At 39.2% G+C, this 26,928-nt stretch overlaps 1 protein-coding gene across 1 annotated transcript in view; it reads right to left on the reverse strand.

The window, feature by feature from the left end:
• Positions 1-26,928, reverse strand: part of LOC150110692 (uncharacterized) — a 464,373-nt gene that overhangs the window by 407,774 nt on the left and 29,671 nt on the right. The window lies entirely within an intron of this gene.

The raw sequence follows: 26,928 nt of genomic DNA on the forward strand, positions 1-26,928 counted from the left end.
AGTGTAAATGTGGGATCTGAGCAGGATCTCCTATCTGTGCAGGAACAACACTCCTATCCCGGTATCTCCCATAATGCACAACATATCTCCTTGCAGATATGTATAATGTTATGCATTAAGGGATTGGCCACTACCCAGACTAGTTTTGACCTTTATTGGGGTCTCTTCAGTGGGAGCCAGGCCCAGAGGTGGAGATACCAGGCAGAAGCAATAGCAAGGTCATCTTTACCTAAAGGAGTTGCCAAAAGGTGTGCCACCTTTTTTATTAAATTACTCTGGATTTAGAGAAAGATGTTGAAAGTTTATTTTTCACTTGGTTAGACTATAGAATATGGGAAGAAAAATAGAAAAACTAAATAAGAAAACTAAATAATAAAAAAGAAAATAGAAAACTAAAAAATAGAAAAGCTACAGAAGAAGATGGAATAAATTCAGAACTATCCAAATACAGCTCTAAACCATTTCAATCATGATTAATTAAATTCCTAAACAGAATATGGGAAGAAGGAAACATCCCACAAGAATGGAAGACAGCAATAGTCATAAACATATTCAAAAAAGGGGGAAAAAAAAAAGAATTGTGGAAACTACAGAGGAATATCCTTATTAAATACATGCTATAAAATATATCTAGATATAATTAAAAGTAAATTAACCCCATGGAAATTATTGGAGAAGAAGAATGCAGCTTTAGGAAAGGAAGATCCTGCAGAGATCCCACATTTACACTCAAACAAATTATAGAAAAAATAATATAATTTAACCTGCCAACATATATGGCCTTCCTGGATTATGAGAAAGCATGCAATCAAATCAACAGAACAAAATTAATCAATATACTGTATAAATTGAAAGTTCCACCTCAGACTACAAAAGCAATAAAGCAATAGCAAATATAATGGAAGAAAGCTATATTAAAATTAAAATTAATAATGAAAACGAAAAAATTAAAACCAATAGAGGAGGTCTCATTCAAGGACGTGGATTATCACCAATACTCTTCAAAAAAAAATAAATATATATATGAAAAAATTTTCAAGAGAGTGGAGAAAGCATAGGAATTAAAACAGGAAATAAAAAATTAACCAACCTTTTTGTATGCTGATGATCCAAGTTATTTTTGCTGAAAAATGAAGACCAATTACAGAAAAATCTACTTACTGAACAGTATGACATGAAAATCTCAAATAAAACAAAATCAATAGCAGCATTTCAAGGTAAAGAAATTAAAAGATGCAAACTAGTAATCTACAACAAAGTAATAGAACAAGTGAACAAATTTAAATATCTAGGAAATTACATAAGCCCCAATGGAGAAATCGACATTGCATAAAGCAAAAATTCCTAGCAGTCACTGGATAAACAGATGTCTAGAACAACCCAAATAAAACTATATAAAATAATAGCCAAACCAATTCTGAAATATGGCAGTGAAACATGGACTTGGGGAGAATGAGATAAAAGACAAGCAGAAGCTGCAGAACTTAACTTGTCTTCATTTCTTAAGACAAGTTAAGAAATGAAGAAATAAGAAAACAATCCATAATTAACATAACAGAAAACATCACAAAGTATAGAAAGAACTGGAAAAACCACGTAGAAAGAATGAATGAATGACAGATGGCCAAATATTGCCTGGAAATATAAACCAAAGAGCCGATTAAGAGGAAGACCCAGGAGGAGGAGATGGGAAGAAGACCTTTTAAACCCCTGAAAACATTACAGACAAGCAATTGCCTAACATGCAAAGCCAAAAAGAAGAAATCAAGATTAGTGAAAGAATGTCACAAACACTGAATATTAGTGAAGATATATTCATTCTCCTCCTTCAAGGATAATTCCATTTACAATCACTGAAAGTGAAAAATTTGTCTTGATGTTTTAATCATCACTGCCAGCCTGGCAAGTCAAATATAGTGTCCACTCTCCAACACACTGTGAACCGACTCCCAAAATCATTAAGTTACAGACAATTTTCACAGGCCAGTGTGAACCCACCACACTGATTAATGGATACCAGAACTACATTGAAAAGTACTATGTATGGTCTATAGAGCAGGATTTCCAATTTATCAAACCCTCAAGTGCACACACAGTACTATATGTACTACAGGTTCCCAAACTTTTGAAGAGGGACTGACATGTTTTCTTGAAGTCTTAAATGTTAAGTTTTATCAAAACATATTTCATGAAGCTAATAATGCTATCAACTGCGAGAGGGAAAACTCACATCTACAAACTATTACAATTCAAAGAAATAAATTTAATTAATTACGATAATAAGAAACACAGAAATGAAGAGTGTTACTTAGGATGACTTCCCAAAATTGAGAAAGCTTAAGACAATTGTTTTTGTTGAGGTCAGACTGTGAATGTGAGCTTCACAACTTTCTTTCTTTCTCATTTTATTTTCAAGAAGAAAATAACTTTCATATAGGACTTTAGTTTTGTTCCAATGAATTTTATGTCTAATGGATAACGTGTAGCTGGCTAAACCAGATTTATAATACTCTTGAAGTAAACGTATATTTTACTTCTCTATGTTCTTCTATTTAAAGTCTTGTTCTTATTGTGTTTATCTCTTTTCAACTGTATTGACAATGGCTAGGAAACCTGGTCAAAAATTCTACAAATAATAAATATTTTCTTAATGTGTTATTCTATTACCATATAATAATTTTGTCATTATTTGGAGTTAAACATTGCTCTTCACTCTCTTATTAAAAACTCAGTGTTTCAAAGGAAAACTTTTATCTGATATTCAAACTATATCAGCCAAGTACACCTAACTGCTGATAGACAATGTGAGGTGATCCAAAAGAAAGTACTGCAACACAAGAGTGGTGGTGCATGAAATGTTGACATATTTCACAAAAAAATCTATTTGTTGGGAAAATGAGTGGTTTACAATAGTATTTTGTCAACTGGACCATTTGTGTTATTCCTGTCAATCAACTCCATCAGTTATGTTATTCCCCACCTTACACTATGTAGTTATAGTCAGTCATGGAGGGAAGGATAACAATATTTATAAATTTATTTTTGATTAGTGTTTGGTTAGAATGTTACAGACTCATACCCATGATGGTGCAGTGACTTCAAAAATCAGGATGTCATGTTTATAAAAAGAATGAAGATCAGATATATAAAAAATAAAAACATATACTGTAAGCCAATAAATATATACAATAGATTCAATTCTGCATATTAATTAATTATCTTCATCTCTCTAGGAAATCTGACATTCGTATTCTCTATAAACTTAAAAGTAGTAAATTAATTTTTACTATTCTACACTGGTGTCCAAAACCTAAAGACAAAAACTATTTCTGATGATTACAACCAAATTCAGACAAATCAGCTTCTAGCAATTTGTATAACTGACAATTTTGAGTAGAAAGCAAGTACACATTCAAATTTTCAAATTACGCACAAAGGGTCACGTGGTAGCACTCAACAGGATAAACAACAAAGGCTGCAGTAAGTGAATTGTGTTTGAAGGAAGCTCTTTTCATGAAGGAATAAAGTTGAAAAATTTGGATGCCTTGTAATATCTCAAAGACATCATCTAGATGATTTCACATGAGGAAGATATATTAGAAAGCTTGAAGGCCACAGAATCATTGATAATTGCCAGAAAATTTTGAATCTCAGTGTTGTACCTTTCCATATGTGTTACGAACATATGCTAAGGGGTCACCCTAGCTCTACCATGGAGCAAGAAGACAGATTCTTGGTAATAACACCAAAACGTAATCGACACACCACGGCACGTCACCTTGCAAGCTGGCTCCATTCGAGAACAGGTACACAGATATCTCTACAAACTGTGGCAAGATATCTTCAACAATTAGGGGGATATATGTCCAAAGACCTGAAGTCTGAGTCCCTTTATCCACAGCCCATTGTGGAGCATGTTTTCAGTGATGATGATGTATCCATAAAAACTGGACAAGACTCCAATGGGCTAATGTATTCTTTACATAATAAATTTAGTTTAATCCTTTATCCAAGTGTGTGCAAACAAAGTTTGCGCCTGAAAGTATCTTCAGGACTGGGGTAAGGTGGTACAACACCAGGCAACTTGTTGCAAGGGTGGATGAAGCTAACATCACTTCTATCTCAGTATCTCCCATAATGCAAAATACATCTCCTTGCGGATATGTATAATGTTATGCATTAAGGGAAGGGCCACTACCCAGACTAGTTTCGACCTTTATTGAGGTCTCTTCAGTGGAAGCCAGGCCCAGAAGTGGAGATACCAGGCAGAAGCATTCACCACTCTAAAAGTAAAAAACCCAGCTGTAACACCCTTACTAAACACTCTTGCCCAGCTTCCATGGATGTCCCACTAGTCCTCCAACCACCAGTCCTGTTCTCAAAAAAATCTCCTCTGAATTAATCCTATAGAAACCCTTCAGTAATTTGAATATCTCAATCATATCTCCCCTTTACCGCCTATCAACCAATTTCTGCAACCCACAAATCTTCAACCTATTTTCATAAGATTCATTCCATAGACCTGCTATCATCTTGGTCACTTGCCTCTGGATCCTCTCAACCTCCTGCCTATCAAGAAGAAACCTATCTGTCTATCTATCTCAATGGCTTTAACAGGCCTTAAGGACCACAACCCTCCAAGCATGCTTGGATTTCTTAACCGAAATAAGAGGATAGAATGGTCATCACTATGCCTCAAAGTATTCCTGGCTGTATCCCTGTGTGTTCATGGGGCCAGTTTGTCTGCTTGCGGGATGAAAAACGCCAGATAAAAAACTGAAAAACCCTGCTATCCACACACACAAGACCGGCTAACTTGGCTATGGCTGAGGAAGATCCTTCAGCTCCTCATGTCGTCAACAGGAATCAAACCAAGGACACTCCTTCCCCAGTCATACGATTGTGAAGCACAAAGCCACTAGGCTAACCGCACGGACCTCAAGAAGAAACCTAGGTGACCAAATCTGGGCACAGTAGTCGAGATGGGGATCTTATCAAGGCTCGATACAGAGGAACAATAACTTGCTTATCTCTGTTCGTCAAAGTATTCTTCAGCATCCAAGTGATTTGATGAGCTGATTTAGCCACTTTTGCAATGAGCCCCCCCCCTAAACTTCAACTCCCTATCCACCAACTTCAAAGGCCCTGGCCTCATCAATCTCCTAGAGTACAGTTCCACCAATGTGATATACTGCTGCTAATCTTTTCACCCCAAAATACATAATCTTACATTTTGATACATTAAATGGACATCCATTCTCCTTAGCCCAGATCTCCAAATCTATCCAAATCATCCTGCAAGATTTGGACATCATCTGCATTCACTATTGCCCTACCCAACTTTACATCATCAGCAAACAAATGAACCATTCCTCTCAGATCCTTCCCTATATCGTTAATGAACAAATTAAACAGCAGTGGTCCGAGAACAGAACATTGCGGCACACCACTAGTCACAGGCCGTCTTTTGGACTCTACTCCTGAGTAAACTACTCTCTGGTATCTTTCCATCAACCACCGTCCTATCCATCTCACCACCCCTATATCCTTTCCCATATGTTGCAGTTTACAGATTAGAATTCCATGTGGTATCCTGTCAAAGGCCTTAGCCAGGTCCAGCAGTATCACTGTAAACCCATTACCCTTATCCAGTTCAGCCGTCACTGTGTTATAAAACCTGAGCAAGTTACTGAGGCATGATCTGCCCTTTGCAAAACCATGCTGTCCCCCATACAGTATCTCATTTTCATTAATCCATTCCAGTATTTTTCCCTTGACTACTTTCTCCAAGACCCTGACAACAACTGCTGATATGCTGATCGGTCGGTAATTTGCAACAGTAGTCTTGGATCCTTCTTTATGCAGTGGAACTATTTTTCCCTCTTTCCACCCCTTCGGGACTAAGCCAGACCCGAGACTCATATTAAACAATATGGTCAAGGGCGTTGAAAGTTTATTTTTCACATGGTTAGACTATAATAAATTTAGTTAAATCCTTTATCCAAGTGGGAGCAAACAAAGTTTGCACCTGAAAATATCTTCAGGACTGAAGTAAGGTACTACAACACCAGGCAACTCATAGCAAAGGTGGACCAAGCTAACATCACTCCTATCTCAGTATCTCCCATAATGCAAAACACATCTCCTTGCAGATATGTATAATGTTATGCATTAAGGAAGGGCTCCACCCAGACTAGTTTCCACCTTTATTGAGGTCTCTTCAGTGGGAGCCAGGGCCAGAAGTGGAGATACCAGGCAGAAGCAATGCCGAGGTCATCTTTACCTATAGGAGTTGCCAAAAGGTGTGCCGCCTTTTTTATTAAATTACTCTGGATTTAGAGAAAGATGCTGAAAGTTTATTTTTCACTTGGTTAGACTATAACAAATTTAGTTTAATCCTTTATCCAAGTGTGAGCAAACAAAGTTAGCACTTGAAAATATCTTCAGGACTGGGATAAAGTAGTACAACACCGCGCAATTCGTAGCAAAAGTGGACCAGGCTAACATCACTCCTATCTCAGTATCTCCCATAATGCAAAACACATCTTCGTGCAGATATGTATAATGTTATGCATTAAGGGAAGGGCCACTACCCAGACTACTTTCGACCTTTATTGAGGTCTCTTCAGTGGAAGCCAGGCCCAGAAGTGGAGATACCAGGCAGAAGCAATGCCGAGGTCATCTTTACCTATAGGAGTTGCCAAAAGGTGTGCCACCTTTTTTTATTAAATTACTCTGGATTTAGAGAAAGATGTTGATGATGGTCAAGGCCACTGACAATTTTTTAGCTGCTTCACATAAGACTCGTGCTGGTATACCGTCCAATCCCACAGATGTATTCACATTAAGGTTCTGTAATAGACTATCCACCTCCACTTCATTCACCACAATTGCCATATAATTCATTCAATGTCACCACCAGGATGATATACTCTTGCAAAGTGCTCACTCAGTAATTCCACTATATTGACTGATTCAGTGACCTCCCAACCATCGGAATTCCTTAAAAATCATTCTGCCGTGTACAGTTTTTCTTTTACTTGCAGCATATTGAAAGAACTGTTTGGGATTCTCTTTAGCTTGCATGGCTAATTTCCTTTCATAATCAGCTTTTGCTTTTCTTACCACACTCATTACCCTTCTGGCCTGCGCTTTATACCGTTTATGTGCCTGCAGGTCACCATTCTCCTTAAATTCCCTCCACAGTTGTTTCTTTTTTTGCAACTCAAGTTTAATGATGTTATTCATCCATTTAACTCCTACTTGATTTACTATTCTGACTCTATGTATAGTCAGCCATAACCTCCTGCAAATGCTCCTTGACTACTTCCCATGCCCTATCAAAATCCAGCCCTTGCAGTTTTACATGCCATGGCACTGAAACAAGCAATCTCCTAAGCTTGTCATACTTGCCGGCATGGTAATTCCACATGTACCCTGTATTAATCAAAAATTGCACACATTTAGCCACCATGTTGCCACCTATTGGTGAGAATGACCTCCCAGGTCACTCTCACCAATAGGTGGCAACATGGTCATATTCATTACAGTCAAATTCTCAGATGCTATTACTAGGTCAAGCACTCTCAAACCCCTAGTATTTTCCATTACAAGCTGTCTCAGATAGTTATCCCTTAGTAACTGAATAAAATCCAGTTCCTTCCTCACGTGTCCTCTCCTCCTCCTTCCAATCGATGTTACCATAGTTGAAATTCCCCATAATAATTACTCTCCTTCCACTCATTTCATCAATTTGTCTATGCATACTATCTCCACCATCTATTCCATCACCGGATCTATAGCAGCACCAAACTGTACATTTTGTTCCATTAGTCTCAATCTCACACTAAATAGCCTCAAATGAGCTCTTTTCACTATCCTGCAATACAACTTCTTTTCTCCTTGGCTGAAGTTCATCAGCTATCATCAATAACACTCCTCCTCCCATTTTATTCTCTCTGTCCCCTCCTGAACACACACTATACCCTACACATTCTATCCCATTAACTATATCATCTTCTGTCAGCCATGTTTCACTAATGACAATAACCTGTGGCCAGGAAGAGCCAACCAAGGCCAAAAATTCTTCCTTCTTGTTCCTAATACTCCTGGCATTAGTATACATGAAATGCAGAGGTCCACTTGTCCCACCCCTATCTTGATGCATTATACTAACTATCCCATTCTGATTTCTTGTCCTTCGTACTGGCTCGGGCACATTATAGACATTCTTACATTCAACTGCTTCACTGATGTCTACATATCCACTTCCTCCCCTCCTTAATAGTTCTAGTTTCCCTGATTTTGCACATCCACTCTCACTTCACTCAGCAACACTTTTTCCAGTCTTTGCACACCAAATTCATTCAAATGTAAGCCATCCATCTTGAACAAATCCTTTCGCCCATCAAACTCACACCACACATCCACAAACTCCACACCACACCATCTGCATAACCTGCACATAAAGTCATTTGTGATTATGGCCCTCCTTCTAAACTCTTCTCTGTCATACCGCGGCAACAGACTCACTATCCTAATCTGTCACTCTTTTCTTTCGCTACCTCTAATAATTCCTTCAAGTCCTCTCTCATATCAAATTTATCTCCTTTCAAATCATTCGTTCCCGCTACAACTATCATTTCTTTCACCCTCTGCTTTTGCGCACTAATACTCTCACTTACATCCTTAATTTTTGCGCCGGCAATTTTGCACCCGTTCATCATGTTCGATTGTTCTGTGGTGCTGTGCTATAGGCAAAGAATTCATTTTTATGGATGACAATATCACACCACATCGTACACAAGCAGTGTACGATGTTTATAATGCTTATCCTTGTTTTAAGGAGGAGTGGACCAGTTTGCCTCATGAATTTCTGAATCACTTGGTGCTAAACATGGTATGATGTTATGCGAGCTGTATCTCAGTTCAGCGTGTTTTTTCACATACATGTAAAAATGTAGTTCATCCTTAGCTTTTGGACACCAGTGTATATATCTAATTTTTTTTAATACAGATAAATACAAATAAACAGTCATTCAGGGAATTGCACAATATCAGGTGGAGTATATACACTCAATAAAAGCATATATCTTTCACTCTCTGACTCATAGTTAAATTCAATTCTGGGAGATTATTATTATTGCACAGGCACTTCCATGGAGTCCTAAGACTCGTGGGAGACCCAAACTATCAAATACAATATCATACCTCACCTTGAAACCATACACTGACAAAGCACTTACCACTGGCCCATTCCATTCATTCACCACTCTCCAAGTTAAAAATCTAGTCCTCGTGCTTTTGCCAAACCACACTCTTACTCAACTTCCAGGGATGGCCTCTTGTTCTACTCCCTCTAGCCAAGTGTTGAAACATTTCTCCAGCATCAATCCTATAAAATCCTTTAAGTAGCTTAAATGTTTCTATCATATCCCCTTTTTTTGTCTATTAACAAACTTTTGAAATCTACAAACCCATCAAATCTATACTCATAGGGAGCCTTCCACAGCTCACTCACCATCTTGGTCACTCACCTCTGAATTCTCTCCACCACTTTCTCATCCCAAGAAACCCAAGTGATCAGACCACAGTAATCCAGATGTGGTCATATCAAGGCTTTATAAAGAAGAATGACAACTTTCTTATTTCTGCCAGCATGTTCTTCAATAACCAAGTAATCCTGTGAGCTACCCTGGCTATTTCAGTAATGTGCCTCTAAACTTCAACTATCCATCTATAAACCCCCAAATCCCTGGCTACGTCAATTCCCCAGAGTACAGTTCCATCAATGTGGTATGCAACTTGTAATTGATTTATACCAAAATACATAACTTTACACTTTTCCATTAAATTGACATCCATTATGTTTTCCCCATATTGTTAACCTATTCAAATCATCCTGCAAGCTCTCAACATCACCTTGATTAACAATTACCTTACCCAACTTTGCTTCATCAGAAAACAACTGAATATCTCTCTCTTCAAATTATTCACTATATTATGTACAAATTAAAGAAGTGTCTGATCAGTGAGCACTGCGGCACACCAATGGTCATCTGCCTTCTCCTGGATTCTACTCCTCCATATACTACTTTTTGGTATCTGTCCATCAATCATCCTTCTATCCATATCACTAGTTTCATATCTATCCCCATGTGTTGCAGTTTGCATAACAGAGTTCCATGTGGTATTCTGTCAAATGCTTCTGCAAAATCCATATCACTGTGTAACCATTCCCTTTATTCAACTCAGCTGTCACCCTGTTATAAAAAGTTAATAGATTACTAAGGAATGACCTATCCTTCAGAAAGCCATCACAGAATGATATCACAGTATTATTCTTATCCACCCATTCCTGAATTCTCTTTTTGACCAACTTTCCCAGTACTTTTACCACCACTCCTGAAATACTTAAATATGTTTTAATATTTAATCACAGAAAAACTAGTGTTTCTATACCAGGGATGCCGATTAAAAATATAGACAAATTTGCTATACTGGACTGATTTGCATTTTGGAGCAACAAAAAATTTTCAGAAAACATAGCATCTAATTTTTATGCAATTTCGTGAAAAGCAGTATGAGATGCGAAAGAAACATCAATAAAAATTGTATAATCAAAATGAGATTGTAAACATGCCTAAATAAAGAATGTAGTCACACCCTCTCAGTAATACAGTGCTCAATGTTTTATATTCTGCATCATGGTGCCCAGAAGCTCAGTTGGTGATAACCATCGCTCGTGCAAAGCTCTTCTAAATGCCTCACGGTTTTGGCGAGGGAGTTGAGCGTAGCAGCACATCTACCTAGAGCATCTTAGACATGCTCATTAGGATTAAGATCAGGAGAGCTGACCTTAATCCTAACGAGCCAAGTCGATACATACAACACTCTCTTACTGAAGATATTCATCCAGGAGCTTTGCTCAATGAGAATGAACATTATCATCTTGTAGGATAAATGTCATCCCTATCGCACCTTCATACAGACATCCAGGACCTCATCGCTGTAAGTTGCAATATTCATGGTTTTCCCCAGGAAGCACATACAAGTTGGTGAGTTGATCCAACAAGATGCCTCTCAAACCATCACACTACCTCCACCATAAATGTCACTCACATGGATATTAGAGGGATGATAACATGTCCCTGGTTCTCTCCAAATAAGAGCTAGCCTGGTACTGCTTTTGAAGAGCAAATCAGGATTTATCTGTAAGAAATACCAACCCTCATTGGTTTCTGGGTCTAGCTGACTGGAGCTTAGCACATTTCAAACATTTTCTCCTGTGGCAAAGGGGGTAGAGGCATGCAGACCACCTTTGTGAAGCCTTCTGCACACACCCATATTCCTGTAGCTGACACAAAAACAGATTGTAGAAATTTGTGGTAACACCAGGGCTGGCCCTATGAATTTTGTTGCCTTGTGCAATAGCATATTTTCACACCCCTTCCCCCCTAAAAAATTCTTTTAATGATGTCTTAAAAGCCATGATGTTAAGCTAGACTTCAACATGTCTGATCATAAATTCTAAAATAGTAGCATTAGCTAATGAAAATTCATAAGTTAATGAAAAATGATCATAAACTATTTTTTTACAGAAAGAGAGAGAAAATTAACCCTTTAATGGTGGAATTTTGTTCTGAAAATAAGTGAAGTATCTGCATGAGTAATTAAAATCAAGTGAACATGAGTATACTCATCAAACACAGAATAAATGCACCTGCTGTAAATTTTAATTAAATTATAACAAAGTGGCAATTTTAAAAGTTAGTTTATTTGAAAAATCAATAACCACGAACATAGAAAAAAGTATAGCAATTTGCGGTATGATTATAGTTTATAAAAAAATCTGATTTGACTTGCTAAAAAACACTACAAATTAGGACTGCATTGTGCAAAATTTTTTAAAACTTTTTCATAGAGTTTTCATTATTTTCTGGGGAAAATTAGGTGCTGTTTGCACAGTTCTCACAAGAAATTATTGGAATTACGAGCAATGGTATTTTATTTGATTCGCATACATTATTTTCAAAAAAAAAATGAAAAAATTATTGATCATTAGATTCCTTTATGATAATAAGAGAAATGTATTTTTCAATTTTTGTCACAAAAGGGTAATTTATTTTTTCTAACACTGTTAAAGGTTTAAAAGAAAGAAAATAATGTTATTTAAAATAACAATGTTTTGAAACAATGTGGGATTTAATATCCCCTTAATTTAAATAATGTTTACAAGGCCGAAATGAAGCCTATTGGCTCTTTATTTTAAATAATTTATGGGCGCACCTTTTTGACAACTCGTATAGCAGAGTATATAAGTTCTTTTCGCTATACCCTTAGTATTATTTTGGTCTAGCTACTCGTTGATGAGATCTCAATAAAGATCGAAACCGGTCTGGGTAGTGACCTCCCACCATAATGTATAACATCATACATCTCCTAGGAGATGGGTTTAACATTATGGGAAATACTAAGAATAGCGATCAGAATTTTCCCCACCTTCGCTACGAGTTGCCCTAGGTTGTACTACGTGCTTTAGCTTACGCTAGTAGTCGCCGATACTTTTATAGTTACTATATTCGGCATGAAACTCTTTGATTCCGATTTTGAAACAATGTGGGATTTAACATCCCCTTAATTTAAATAATGTTTACATGGTGGAAATGAAGCCTATTGGCTCTTTATTTTAAATAATTTTAAATAAAGAAAATAATGTATTACTATTAACTTACATGTAAGTAATGCTCATCACGTCATGAAGAACTGCTAAATCAAAAACACTTAACTATGGTAAATATAATTTTTTTAGATATTAGAACACGTCATATCTTAATATAAGTTAATTTATATTTTCACTGTTAAAATGAAACTTTTCTTGCTTTCATATTCGCAAAATCACAAATAAGGCCAGCGTAGTCTAATTTCTGACCGATTTCATGTTCGAATGAAATCATGGCAAGCCCTTCCAATTGAGTTTTGGCAATTGTAGAACATAAATAAGTTTTAATAAGCTTTAGTTTTGAAAGACTACACTTGTCGCTTGGCAAAAGACAGCGTCCGCATAAAGTATCGTTGAAGATTACTTCAGGACTGGCTGCATTCCCTGGGCTCACCCCAATGTAAAACACATGAAAAGACAGTCACCACTTCACTGTTAACACTGCACTGCCGACTGGTCAGATTCTTGCTGACAAATAAGAAACAACGGAAATCGCACATGGAAGACAGAATAACAACCGTTATCACATCATACAAAATTTTAAATTAATTCAATCATTCTGAAATTTTATATATAATTATATATATCTTGTAATTCTGTATTCATTAAGAATATGTTACTGTACTTTCATTATGCAATTTTGATAAATATGCAGGTATTTTAACCTCAGGTAAAGGTCAACTCACAGCCAACAACGGAAGCAAAAATAAATGCGAGATAGGTGTTCTGCTATTGTCATGTCGTCTGATATTTACATTGAGTGCACAATATTAAAAGCGACATAATACTACATTATTTTAAACGATTATGATTTTTTAAAAATATACAGTACAATGAAGTTTAATTATGTAAAAATTTAACTAATGACATCCTGAAGTCTGATTTCAACAGAGAAGGAATAAATGACTTTATGATATATTTTTTGTATAAGTTTAGGCCAATTTTGCTGCCCAGAAAAACTTGTCGCCCCATGCAAATGCACAAGTTGCACCGTTGATATAGCTGTCCCTGGGTAGCATTCATGTTTCGGTGAACAGGTAGATATCAGTCGACAACTGCAGTTGTAGCCTGTGGCCTTCACTGTATCTCTGGGATGCTGTTTGTGATTGTTGGAGTCAATTCCAACAATCACAAACAGCATCCAGAGATGCAAAGTAATTGTTGGAATTGGTTCCACAATTTGTGAACCACAGAACAACTCGCATGCAACCACCTGACTTTGGCCAGCCTCTAGTCTTACAATGGCTTTCCACTTGAATTCATCGGTTAAATGATGTCATGCAGCCAAAGTTCACTCTAATTTTTGCCAGCTATGTGTGCATGAAAACATTTTGTGTGTAAGTTTTCGATCTCAATGTGTGCACTAATGTAATATTTCTCACATTTAATGCCTTTTTTTTTGACAAGCTATAATAAAATTGCAAGCACTAAATTAATTTGCTTTATATATATATATATCTGATCCACACACAAAAGACCACAAGACTTATTAGCACATTAGTACCATGTATGGACAAGAGGAAGAATAGCAGAAAGAGGAATCTGTTCACATTTTGCTTGAACAACTGAGGATTGTAATCTTTTGGGAAGGCAGAGTGGGGAAATCTGTTCCAAAGAACAGAAGTAGACGGAATGAAAGAGGAGGTAGTGAAGTTGGTTCGGTGAGTTTCAAGATAGACTGTAAAAGGGGGTGTTGGTTAGCAGTGGCTCTTGTTTTAATGATTTAAGGAGGGTGGAATAATAATAGTAGCCAATACAGTAGAGCACTGTTTTATCCATGAAACTATTTGGAAAGAATTTTGGTGCACTACCTCAAATATGGAAGCAATATTCCATGGTTGGGCAGATTTGGACTTAGTAGAGAGTTTGAAGGTGCAAAGTAGTGTCCTACCAAAAAAGTACAGTAAATTTTTTGGCAGCTGCAGAAGCTATAGTTGAAATGTGGTTGTGCCAGGAAAGATCAGAGGAGCAGGTCAGTCCAAGGAGAGAAAGCTCATCATGTTTGGATATCTCAATATTACTGAAGGTAAGGGGGAAGGGATGCAAGCTCTTTCTTGAAAGGGACTAAGTTTTGGTGGCATTGAAGTTTACAAAGTTTTCCTTGCTCCATTGGGATATAGCTAGGAGATCTGAGTTTATGTCACTGGACATGGTAGAGCTTGAAGATTCTAATTACTTGAGCACTACAAGGTTTGTTGAAACGAAAAGGAGGAATGTACTGCCATTGTCAAAGCTATGAATAGGATTGAAATTCTGTGAGAGCAGATCATTTATATACAAGAGAAAGAGAGTGGGTGAAAGAACAGAATTCTGGGGTACTCCTGCATTGGTGGGGAAATTGAGGAGAGTAAACTGTCTATCATGACATGTAGTGAGCAACCAGTGAGAAAGTTGGCAATCTAGTTGTAGAGTGAGGAAGGCAGATCACAGGATGGCAGTTTAAGTAGGTTTTCTCCTGTGCCAAACTCGATCAAATGACTTTAAAATGTCGAGGGCAACGATGCGAGTTTCTCCAAATTTCTCCATGGCCTGAGTCCAGAGGTAGATGGTGAAAGCAAATAGATTGGCTGTAGACTGCAAGTGATGGAATCCATACTGCTGATTACTGATTAGTTTGTATATCTAGGTGATTCAAGAGTTGGTTGTTGATGACCTCCATTATTTTAGAGAGAACAGAAGTGAGAGCAACTGGATAGTAGTTTGTTGGTTGACTTTTATCACTTTTCTTTGCAATGAGCTGGATGTGGACATGCTTCCATGTTGTGGATAGATGCCAGTTGAATAGGACAGATTGAAGAGGCAATACAAGATAGGTGTTAGTTTTGGGGCACAATTCTTTAACACAATAGGTGGAATACCATCAGAACCAGATGCCTTGTTTGCATTCAAGGTTGAGGATTCTTCAGATTTCTTTTTCTCAGAAGACTATGGGCGAAATGAAGGGAGCTGTTCTTGGTAGAGCTGAGGGAAATTTGCCCACGTCATCAGTGCAGGAACGGGAAGAGAAGAGTCATGCCAGTATGTTGGCCTTGTCTTTAGGTGAGTTTACTAAAGTACCATCCAGATGTGAGAGTGGTGGAAACCTGAGTGGGCAGAAGTTGCTCCCAAACTACCAGAAGAAGTCTTGCCAACTGTTGCGAGCTGCAGTGTAGGCAGCTGGAGTTTTTGTCTTGAGCCATTTGTGGTAAGCAGAGGTTTTTTTCTTTTGCAGCATTGGCACACTTTTTTTTTTGAGAACCAAGACTTGGAATGTGACTAAGAATTTGGATTAGAATAAGGGAATGCCTTCATTCCTATGAGGATTTCTGTTATTCAGTATGAGCAGGTATTTGGATCTGAAGAACTGAAGCAGTAGCTGGACCATGTGAAGGAGAAACAGAAGTCATAAAGTTCCTCCCATTTGGCACGTTTGTAGTGCCAAATGACACAAGACTGAACTGGTGGGTGAAGATGTTCTGTGGCAAAAGACTTGTCTGAGGCTGTGGTCTGAGTTACCAAGAGGAGAACTTGTTAGGAAGAGAAGTGTGTTGGCAAGTTGGAGGGGATTGACAGGTATTGGTATTCTGGTAGGAAGACTGATGATCTGAGATAGGTCATTGCTGAAGCAAACACCTTAGCATCCCTGCCTGATGACTGGTGAAACTGGAGTCAACAGGTTGACGTCCACAAGAAAGATGACCTCACTATTTGGTAATTCAACTGCAGAAATTTGAGCTTTAGAGATAGTTGAAGAGGTCAGAATGGCTGACAGAGTTTGGAGACCATGTGAAAAGGTCAGGTTGATTTAGTAGAGAAATTTTGAGCCAAAATAGATCAAACAAGCGGAGATTCAAAGATATGCAGTCTCTGGCATGGTATGTCAGTTCTGATGAATGCACGAGTGCTGCCCTTGTGTGTAATGTGTAGTTTGGGCAGTTGAGGTGGATAGTTGGGATGAATAGTAATTCTGGTTTAGATGACTGTAGGTGGTGGTGCACATTGTTTATATTGCTGTTTAGGCCACAGATGTTGAAGTGGACGTGGAAACTTTTTTTATAGGAATTAATGTTGATGAAATGTTTGGTAGGATTTGTTGTTGTTTTTTTTATGATTTTTAGTTGGATTTTTGATGCATTTTATTTTTGTTTTTATGGTGGTTTTTTTTTTTTTTTTTTTTTTTTTTAACTATTTTTGTGGGAGAACTTTTGAGATCTGCAGTAAAATCACGTTTCTTTAGGTTGTGGTCCAATGTATTTGGTAGGAAGAGATAAAGAGGAAATGGGGCAAGCAATGAGGGGTGAGAGACTTGCAAACATACTGCACACAGAGAGGAAACTCAATCTCCTGTCTATACGTGGCCTTCACAGTTCCCCAAGTAGTTGGTCTCCCTCCAGTCATGAACTGGCAAAATACATGGTTGCAAGATTTGATGCTAGCTGATCAGAAAGCCTCCAGATTCATTATTAACTGGTTTGGTTCTATGTACTAACCAGCAACTGGCCTGCAGAACTGTTTTACTGCTGTACCCTCAAATGGGGAAGGGGTCTGGGTCCTCTATAGTGAGATTGCTATGTCACTGAGGCTATCACTCTCACTGCATGCAGGAAGAGTGGGTTTGGGACAGAAACTGGAACCCTTGCTCTAGCAACCAAACATAGCTGCAGCCACTTCAGGTCTCTAATAAGCAAGGGGGGTGGTATTTCACCGGGTGATGAAAGGCATCTACCTAGAGCAGTGATGGCGAACCTATGACATGCATGTCAACACTGACACACTTGAGGGTTTCAAGTGACACACCTTGGATGTTGAAAAATATTGATATTCTGATGAAAAAACTGCAATAAATCGTGTAAGATCGCTTTCAGTTAAGGCGAAGGTAGGTATGTTCATTGAAAGAACTTTCTACCAATAGTCAGCAACAGAAAAGTCATTAAATGTAATATAAGTTTGTAATTTCAGTTTATTAAATTAATTCTATAATATGAATTCATAAATTTTATATCAACGTCCTATTAAATAAATAGCCTAATATGATATGTATAAGTCACCATCTATGATTATGTAGTTACATTTATAATGCACGTATGCAAGTGGTACATCAACAACGTCAATGTTTAAAAAAAAAAAAAGTTTGACACACCTGGGTAAAAAGGTTCGCCATCACTGACCTAGAGGAAATAGGCTATACTACTGGAAGGTGAGAATGACTTGACTGCAAGAGGCTATATGTTGTGCATTGACAGCCCTTTAGTAGCCCTTAAAGCTGATAGCTACAAAAATCTATTGCCATTTTCACAAGTTCAAGTGACTGTACTGTCTAGACAACAGACACTCTAAACAAACTTGCTAATCAGCATCAGTTCACCCACATGATGGAGGCTAAAAGTAACTAATTAGAGTGTATTAAGACAGAACGGGTTAGAATAATATTGGAGTGAAGACTTCAGAGAAATTATTAAAATAAGTGAAGAATAATTTAGCATGTATTTGACAAACCTTGCAAGCAATGCAAGGTTTGTCTATCATCATCAAAACTGTGAATAAGATTTGAGATCAGTGAGGGCAGGTGAAATACTAGAGCTCTGAGAAACATCTGCATTAATAGGAAAATCTGATGGTTTGCTTTCCTTCCAATTACAAAGGGAAGAAAGCAGACCATAACATAGCAATTTGCCATATTGAGAAGTTTTCAACACCAAACTATCAAATGCCTTGGAAATGTCAAGGGTAACAGCACACATTTCTCTAAACACCTTTCCATGGTTCATGATCCCTAACCTTCATCATCCACTTCTGGTCATAAATGGATCCGGATTGGCAAAATCCATATTAGAGGTCATTGATTAACTGACAATTGTCCAGGTGTTAAGAAAATTGACTGTTGACGAACCTATCCATTACTTTAGACAACACTCTGATAAGAGCAATAGGTCAAGAATTTGATGGTAGATACTAATCACCTTTTTTTTTTTTTTTTGGAATTAGTTGTATATGGGCTTGCTTCAATGCAGTAAGGTAGACAATTCGGATTCCATCAGAAAGGATTTAAATGTTTAGTAACTTTTTCTATTTATTAATTATTGTTTTTTTTTATACTTTTTTTTTTTTTTGGTATAATGGAGATTTTTTTTTTTATTAATTATGAAACACTACATCACAAATACATCCATTTTTGGTTTCACAAAAACAGACCCTTTCTATGGCATGTTTCATGACAGCTGTTAGTGTTTCTGGCTGAGCTGCTCTAATTTCTGCACGAATATTCTTCAACTGTTGGATTCTCTGGGTTTGTTCATATACACCTTTCCCATCAGGTAATCCCTCCTGCCATCAGATTTGGAGAACATGGTAGCCAATTAATTGCAGATATCTTTGCAAAATGATTCGCTCACCAAAAATGTGCCTTGGAGTTCCATTGTGGTTCTGGTGGTTTGGGAATCAGCGACTCCATCATGCTGACACCATCTCAAGTCTGTCCTCTACCGAGGGGGCATACAAAACTTTCAATCCTGACTCAATATCTCTCCCCACTGATTGTCACTACGTACTCTGACCTGCCATTCCCTAACTGAACCCTAGTTTTCCAAAAGATGTGCCAAGGCTGTACAAATGAAAAACCAAACATACCATTACAGGCTTAAAGAACCCCATCCTCCTTTAGAGCTTATACCCAAGCTCGAAATAAATGCAAAAACAATCGATGCTTCCAAAACAGAGTTCGAAAGAGCAAAAAGCAGGAAATTAGCAGCCTGTCCAAATGGCAACCAATCCTTTTGGTCTTTCGCCAAAGCAAACTGGTTGTAATTTCTGCCCAACACTTTTCCCACCTCTATCATACCCAGATAACTCCATTGCATCATCACCTATAGAAAAGGCCAATCTCCTGGCTTCACTTGGCTTCCAATGCATGCATAATTGACAATGGCAAATGTCTCCCAACCATTCCAGGTGCCCAACATACAATGTCCACTATATTCTTTTGCCAGAAAGATCAAAGTCTCCTGGCCCTGATGACATTCCTCCAATTGTCCTGAAAGTTTGCACATCAGAACTGTCTCCTGTCCTATCTCGCTTATATATACTGTCTTACACCACTGGTATCTATCCCACAGCCCGGAAATTGTCCTATATTCAAACCATTCCCAAGAAGGGAGACAAGTCACTGTCATCCAACTACCACCCCATCTCACTCACCTCAGTCCTGCCTAAAGTAATGGAAAAAATCATCAACTCCCAACTCGTACTCCCAACTACCTTGAAACTCCCTGTCTAACAAACAACTGCCTGTATGGATTCCGTCGCTGCCGATCAACAGTAGATCTGCTCACGTACATCACCCATCTCCGGACAAATGCCATGGAGAAGTTTGGTGAATCTCAAGTGGCCGGACTTGATATCTCCAAGGCATTTTGACCAGGTCTGGTACAAGGGCTTAATAAGCAAACTGCCATTGTTTGGCCTATCTCAAGATCTCTGTAATTGGATTGCCAGCTTTCTGTCTGGATGCACACTATGAGTGGTGGTGGTGGTGGATGCTCCTTATCCTCTCACCATTCAACTAATGCAAGGGCTCCTCAATGTTCTGTCCTCTCACCAACCCTCTTCCTAATACATATCAATGACCTACTTCAGCTTAGCTCCAACCCAATATACAGTTTTGAAGATGACAGAACACTGCACTCCTCCCTTTCTTTTGATAAACCTTACTCCGCACAACTCACCTCAACCTACAAAACAGCAACGACCACTACCCTCAATTCAGACCTCCAAGCCATCCTCCAATAGGGTTCAGATAACCTAGTCAATTTCAATGCAAATAAAACCCAGTACTGTCATATTTCTCATAAAAAAGAACCATTTTCTCCCAGTATTATTTTTGACAACACCCAAATTTCCAGACAATCTGAGATTCCTCTTCTTGGAATTACCTTGACATCAAGCCTCTCCTAGCATAAACACATAACCATTGCATCCTCGGCTTCTAAAAAACTAGGATTTCTCTTTCGCTCAAGATGTTACTTCACCCCTAAACAGCTGTTAACCTTATATAAATCACAAATCCACCCAACCATCAAAAAACTGCTCCCACATATCAGGTGGGACCCCAAAAGCTCCCTCAAAATGCTCGACTCAATACAGGAGAACATAGTGCAGGTCACTGCACTGTGTTTTCTACAAATATTTCCATGGAAAATGTTCATCTGAAATAGCATCGATAATTCCCCCACTTAGTGCTAAGTTGTTAGTGAGGGGCCAACCACCCCTCCTGTAAAAACCCTATTGGTTATGAAACAAGCACCACAGAAGCCTCGGAATTTTGGACGCCTTTATGACTATGATTATTAATTGTTTTGGGACCTGGAATATACGTAGCTTGGTGAAAGAAGGAGCTCTTTTTAATGTGATTATTGTCTTATGACAGTATAAAATTGGACTTTGTGCTGTACAAGAAGTGCGTTGGCCGGGACAAGGCTCGACTCGCAATCAGGTGTACACGCTATACTATAGTGGTGACGACAGAGGATGAAGAGTCCTCAGAACTGCGTTTTTAGTTAGTGATAACTTTTTGTGTAATATTTTAAATTTTAAACCTGTGAACAATCGGCTGTGTACTATTAGAGTTAAGGGACTTTTCAAAATGTGTCTATTGTGAACTATTATGCACCTACTGAAGAGAGCTCGGAGGAAGCTAAAGATTGTTTCTACGAAGTGCTTAAGCGTACTTGTAATAATCTACCGTCCTTTGACATCAAGCTAGTGGTGGGAGATTTCAACGTGAAGGTGGAGAGAGAGCATGTGTGGCACCCTTTCATGGGTAGTGAGAGCCTACATGAAAAGTGCAATGATAACAGGATCCGCCTTGCGAGTTTTGCCGCCGCTACGGGATGCTTTGTAAAGAGCACTATGTCTGCACATAAAGACGTGCACAAACAGACCTGGAGATCGCCGGACAGTAGAACAGCTAACCAAATAGACCATGTACTAGTGTATCGACGTCACCACAGTTCCATCTCTGATGTGAGCAGTTTCAGAGAAACAGATGGAGATAGCGACCAATCTGGTAGACTATGATTTCAGGCATAGAATTGCAGTTCAGAAGCCCACGTGTCCTACCATACGATCGGCATGGGACCTGGACAAGTTGAAAACAGTGGAAGGCAAGTGGGCTTTCCAGTTAGAGTTGCAGAATCGTTTTGGGGAGTTACAGGAGGAAGAGGATGATCCAGATGTGACGTGGGACACCATCAAAAATACGGTCGCGTTAGCTGCCTCGAGAACTGTGGGAAAGAGGAGGAGAAAAGCATGGCTTAATAGACAGTGTGAAGAAGCTGAAGCGAAACACTATTGAACTACCTAGCGGATAGCAGGAAGAAGGCTGCATATGAGAGGATGAGAAGAGTGGTGAATACATGTTTAAGCAGGGAAAAGCGGAAGTACCTTAATGAGAAAGTGGCTAGTATAGAAAGAAATAGGGTGATGAATAATGGACGGGAGATGTACCAGACAATCAAAGCCATGCGAGGTGCCCAGACACAAGCGGCAACCATAAGAGATGAGAGTGGAAATCTATTAACAAACTCAAAAGATGCTCTCGCTTGGTGGCGTAGATATTTTGCGAACTTTATGAATGTCAATGCTGGAACGTCAATATCGGAGGATTATACTCCTTATCAAACTGCTGAACCATTTATTGAGGAGCCGGCATTTAGTGAGATTACTTGTGCTATCCATATGCTGAAAAATAATAAGGCTCCAGGAGTGGGCTGCATACCGGCGGAGATCCTGAAGAATGGTGGGGACATCCTGCTGGAGCAGCTGCACCAGCTCATCTTGATGATCTGGCAAGAATGGCTGCCGGACGAGAGGAAGTAGTCGCTGATCACCCCCAGTATATAAGAAAGGAGATAAGACTCAATGCGGCAACTATACGGGCATCTCACTGCTGTTGACTGGCTACAAAGTGCTGTCTAACATCATGCTAATGCACCTTACACCATATGCAGAAGAGTGCCTTGGTGACTACCAGATGGGCTTCAGGAGGAACCGTTCTACAATAGACAAACTCTTCACGTGGCGCCAAGTTTTTGAAAAGTGCTGGGAATATAACCAGGAAGTTCATAATATTTTCAGACTTTACTAAAGCCTATGACTCCATGATACGCCCAAAAATATGGCAGGTGTTAGAAGAGCTGGGAATTCCTCGAAAACTCCGAAAAATGGCACAGGTGTGCGTAGCTGGTTCGAGAGCAAGAGTGAAAGCAGAAGGTGACCTTTCGGACCCGTTTCAAGTACAGACAGGTGTGAAGCAGGGTGATGGGCTTTCTCCGATTCTCTTCAATCTAGTGTTGGAAAAAGTAATTAGAAAAACACAGCAAGTGGCAGGTGGAATCGACATGGGGTGCAAGTTAGGATTCTTGGCTACGCTGACAACCTGAATGGCGCATCAACGGGACGCATTGGTTACTGCTACTGAAGAAGCTGCAGAAGAAGTTGGCTTGAAAATCAATGCCAAGAAGACAAAATACCTTTTTATGAGTCGCCATGCTGCTCAAGGTCCAGAGGGAACTGCACAGTTTGAGAGGGTGAAGGTATTTAGGTACTTGGGTTCTTTCGTGACTGAAGACAACAAAGTTGAGGCTGATGTTCAGAGTCAAGTAAATGCTGCGAATGTGGCCTATTATCAGGTGCATCCCTTTTTCGCCTCACGCTTGCTGTCTTGGACTACAAAGGTGGGACTATACAAGACTTTGATCAGGCCTGTTCTCCTCTACAGTGCTGAAGCATGGACTCTCACGGCGAGACAAGCCGATCACCTGAGAGTATTCGAGAACAAGATGCTACAACATACCTATGGAGGGGTCATGGCAGATGGAGTCTGGAGGAGGCAGTCCAATGCTGCCATACACGCTTTATACAACTCGGCAGACGTCTTGATGGAGCCGCGAGCCCGGCGTCTTCAGTGGCTGGGGCACCTGTACCGTATGGGCCACGAAAGGCTGTAATACAAGCGTGGGAAGCAATTCTGTTTATTTATGACAGAAAAGTGAGCCTCATCAGACATAATCAGATAGTGGATAAAATTTTCTTCTCTAGCCAATTTTTGAAAGCAGACTGCAAAATTTATACATTGCTGATAATCTATCGGTTTTAATTCCTCTACCAGTTGGATCTTCTTTAAGAGGTGTAAATGGTTTAAAATAAACTACAGTGATGAGTGCCTTTGAGTCGATGTTCAGGAATGACAGAGAGAATAAAATGGGGGGAGGAGTATTGTTGATGATAGCTGACGAGCTACAGCCAAGGAGAATAGAAGCTGAATTGCAGGATAGAGAAAAGAGCACATTTGAGGCCATTTGGTGTGAGATTGTGGCTAGCAGAACTAAATATACAATTGGGTGCTGCTATAGACCAGGTGATGGAAAAGATGGTGGTAACAGTATGCACAAGCAAATAGAAGAAATGAGTGGAAGGAGGGTGATTATTATGGGAGATTTCAACTATGGTCGCACTGATTGGAGTGAGGAGAGGACACACGGGAGGAAGGAATTGGATTTTATGCGGTTATTAAGGGATAACTATCTGCGACAGCATGTAATAGAAAATACTAGGGGTCAGAGAGTGCTTGACCTAGTAATGACATCTGAGGATTTGGCTATAACAAATATGACCACATTGCCACCAATCGGTGAGAGTGATCATAGGGTCTTGACTTGGGAGGTGGCTAAAGGTGTAGAATTTTCAATTAAGACAGGGTACTTGTGGAATTATCGGGCTGGTAAGTATGACAAGCTTAGGAGTTTGATTGGTTCAGTGCCATGGCATGTACAACAGCAAGGACTAGAAGTTGATAGTGCATGGGAGGTAGTTAAGAAGTGCTTGCATGAAGCAATGGCTGACTGTATACCTAGAGTCCGAATAATAAATCAAGTAGGGGTTAAATGGATGAATAACACCATTAAGCTTGAGCTGCAAAAAAAGAAACAACTATGGAGGGAATTTAAGGAGAAAGGTGACTGGCAGGCACATGAACGGTATAAAGCGCAGGCCAGAAGGGTGACAAGTGTGGTAAGAAAAGCAAAAAAGGATTACGAAAGAATCCTTTTTAGAGGATTAGAGGTAGAGAAGGGCCATGCAGGCTAAAGAGAATCCTAAACAGTTTTTTAGATATGTAGCAAGTAAAAGGAAAAATGTACATGGCAGAATGATTTTAAAGAATGCCGATGGTAGGGAGGTAACTGAATCAGTTGAGATAGTTCAGTTACTGAGTGAGCACTTTGCAAGAATATATCATCCAGGTGGTGACATTGCAGAAACGAATAAACCAGTAGATTATACGGGAATTGTGGTGAATGAAGTGGAGGTGAGTAGTCTATTGCATAACCTCAATGTCAATACATCTGTGGGATTGGATGGTATACCAGCTCGTGTTGTACGAGAAGCAGCTAAAGAATTGTCAGTACCCTTGACCATTTTGTTTAATTTGAGTCTCGGGTCTGGGTTAGTCTCGAGCGGGTGGAAAGAGGGGAAAATAGTTCCACTGCATAAAGGTGGTTCCAAGACTGCTGTTGTAAATTACCGATCGATTAGCATATCAGGAATCATTGTCAAGGTCTTAGAGAAATTAGTCAAGAAAAGAATACAGGATTGGATAGATGAAAATGGGATATTGTATGGGGGACAACATGGTTTTGTGAAGGGTAGATCATGCCTCAGTAACTTGCTCACGTTTTATAACACAGTGACGGCTGAACTGGATAGGGATAATGGGTTTACAGTGATACTACTGGACCTTGCCAAGGCCTTTGATAGGATACCACATGGAACCCTAATCAGTAAACTGGAGCAGATGGGGATAGATATAGGGTTGGTGAGATGGATAGGAGGGTGGTTGAAGGAGAGATATCCGAGAGTGGTTTACTCAGGAGTGGAGTCAAAAAGACATCTTGTGGCTAGTGGAGTGCCGCAGGGCTCTGTTCTTGGACCACTGCTTTTCAATTTGTTCATCAATGATATTGGAAAGGATTTGAGAGGAAGTGTTCACTCGTTTGCTGATGATGCAAAGTTGGGTAGAGCAATCGTGAGTGCACAGGATGTCAAAATTTTACAGGATGATTTGGATAGTTTGGAGGACTGGGCTACGAAAAATGGATGTCAATTTAATGTGGCAAAGTGTAAGGTTATGCACTTTGGGGTGAAAAGAATAGCAGCAGTATATCGCATTGGTGGAACCGTACTCCACGAGATTGATGAGGCCAGGGATTTCGGAGTGTTGGTGGATATGGAGTTGAAGTTTAGGGGGCACATTGCAAAAGTGACTAAAACAGCTCACCAAATCACTTGGCTTCTGAAAAATACTTTAACATGCAGAGACAAACAAGTTGTTGTTCCTCTGTATCGAGCCTTGATAAGACCCCATCTGGACTTCTGTGCCCAGTTATGGGCACCAGGGTTTCTTCGTGATGGGGAGGAAGTGGAGAGGGTCCAGAGACGAGTGACCAAGATGATAGCAGGTCTGTGGAATTAACCTTATGAGAATAGGTTGAAGATTTGTGGGTTGCAGAAATTGGACGATAGGCGAAGGAAGGGTGATATGATTGAGACATCCAAATTACTGAAGGGTTTTTATAAGATTGATCCAGAAGATATTTTTGAAAATATGACTGGTGGTGGGAGGACTAGGGGCCATGCATGGAAGCTGGGCAAGAGCGTGGTTGACAAGGGTGTTAGAGCTAGGTTTTTTACTTGGAGAGTGGTGAATGAGTGGAATAAGCTTCCAGAGTCTGTTGTGGGTGCTACTACCGTGAATGAGTTCAAGGCAAGGCATGATAGATACTGTGTGAATGTTGAATAGTTGTTCTTGACATGATGTTAGGGCCTCCCTCGATGAGTTTGTCGACTCCTTGGAGTTTCCCGGAACAATAATAATAAATCAAGTGCATTAGATTGCTAAAATTTCTGGAGATAATAAAAACCACTGGAATGAGTCCACAGGCAAAGAATTAAAATGATATCACTGTGGAAGAGCAGCAGATGGAGAGAAATAAAGACATCTCTTGAAGCTATACAAGTACATCATGAGCAAGGAAAAGAGGAATGTAAAGTGAGTCAAGTGACAATGAATACAACAATGTTGAATAAGTGAAGTGAAGCATGGCAGGTACTGGAGCTTCCATAATGAAACATAACTGTATCAACCCAGAATAATACTAATTATATTATTGCTAAAA

The sequence above is a fragment of the Typopeltis vanoorti genome, chromosome 1 (genome assembly GCF_054136105.1).
Source record: "Typopeltis vanoorti isolate ZY-2024b chromosome 1, IOZ_Tvanoo_1.0, whole genome shotgun sequence".
Lineage (NCBI taxonomy): Eukaryota > Metazoa > Arthropoda > Arachnida > Uropygi > Thelyphonidae > Typopeltis > Typopeltis vanoorti.